Raw genomic sequence first — 1,347 nt, 5'->3', positions numbered from 1 at the left:
GGTGTGTTAGACACAGTCGTATATCGTATCTTGGTGTGTTAGACACGGCTGTTGCTTTCCGAATAATTGTAATATTGTTGTTGGCCTTGGTTCAGTTCCTGTTGCCTATACTTATAATGATATTTTGCTGTTGCTTTTCGAATAATTGTAATATTGTTGCTGGCCTTGGTTCAGTTCCTGTTGCTTATACTTATAATGATATTTTGTTGTTATTTTCCGAATGATTGTAATATTGTTGTTGGACTTGGTTCAGTTCCTGTTGTTTATACTTATAATGATATTTTGCTGTTGCTTTCCGAATAATTGTAATATTGTTGTTGGACTTGGATCAGTTCCTGTTGCCTATACTTATAATGATATCTTGCTGTTGCTTTCCCAATAATTGTAATATTGTTGTTGGCCTTGGTTCAGTTCCTGTTGCCTATATTTAATGCTATTTTGGTGTTATTTTCCAAATAATTGTAATATTGTTGTTGGACTTGGATCAGTTCCTGTTGCCTATACTTGTAATGATATTTTGCTGTTATTTTCCGAATGATTGTAATATTGTTATTGGACATGGTTCAGTTCCTGTTGCCTATACTTATAATGATATTTTGCTGTTATTTTGTAATGTTCTAATAATCTAAAGTCTAAGAAAAGTTTTCTAATATTTTATTGTGCTGATTTTTTTTCCTGTCAATCATAACCCGGGGAGAGGGAGGTCTTTTAAATAAGACATTGTTGTCAGACTTTTATTAGGCTCAACATTGTGAGTTCAGTACTTTAATGTGTTGTTATCTAATTAATATCGTATTGTTTGCATCCAAGTCTGTAGACAATTTTCGTAATTTTGTGAATATTTTCATTAAATGGGATATTGATGCCAAACTTTCCAGCAATGTCAACGTACTTGAGCTCATTAGATCAATGTACCGACGTCCTAGCTGGTAATAGCCGTTTCTCATACTTACAATCTTGGACCAATAACAAACAAGCTTACACACAATTTTGGACCAATAACAAACAAGCTTACAAGCGTTGCTCTGCCTCTTCCACGTTTAGGTCTGCGTGCCAATGTAATGCGGGAAAGCCACGTTCCTTGATGAGGGAAGAGACTATGTTTGCCTGGACTTTGGAGCACGCGAAGTGCGCTTTAACTTCCCACAGTAATCCGTAAGAGCGGAGTTGCGTGCAATTACTTGATGATGTCATGGACAATTAATCGTTGATTTCAAATCGTTCCAAGAGGAAGGGTCGAGAGGGATCGACCGCAGCAGGATTTGGAAGAAACATCTGCCTCAAAGCGTAGCCCAGCCTGCTCTTTCTCACGTAGCTAGGCGCCGGTGGTGGAACCTGCTAAATTAC

This window comes from Limulus polyphemus, unplaced genomic scaffold, assembly GCF_000517525.1.
Source record: "Limulus polyphemus unplaced genomic scaffold, Limulus_polyphemus-2.1.2 Scaffold7806, whole genome shotgun sequence".
NCBI lineage: Eukaryota > Metazoa > Arthropoda > Merostomata > Xiphosura > Limulidae > Limulus > Limulus polyphemus.
Note: the sequence above shows the minus strand (reverse complement) of the source record.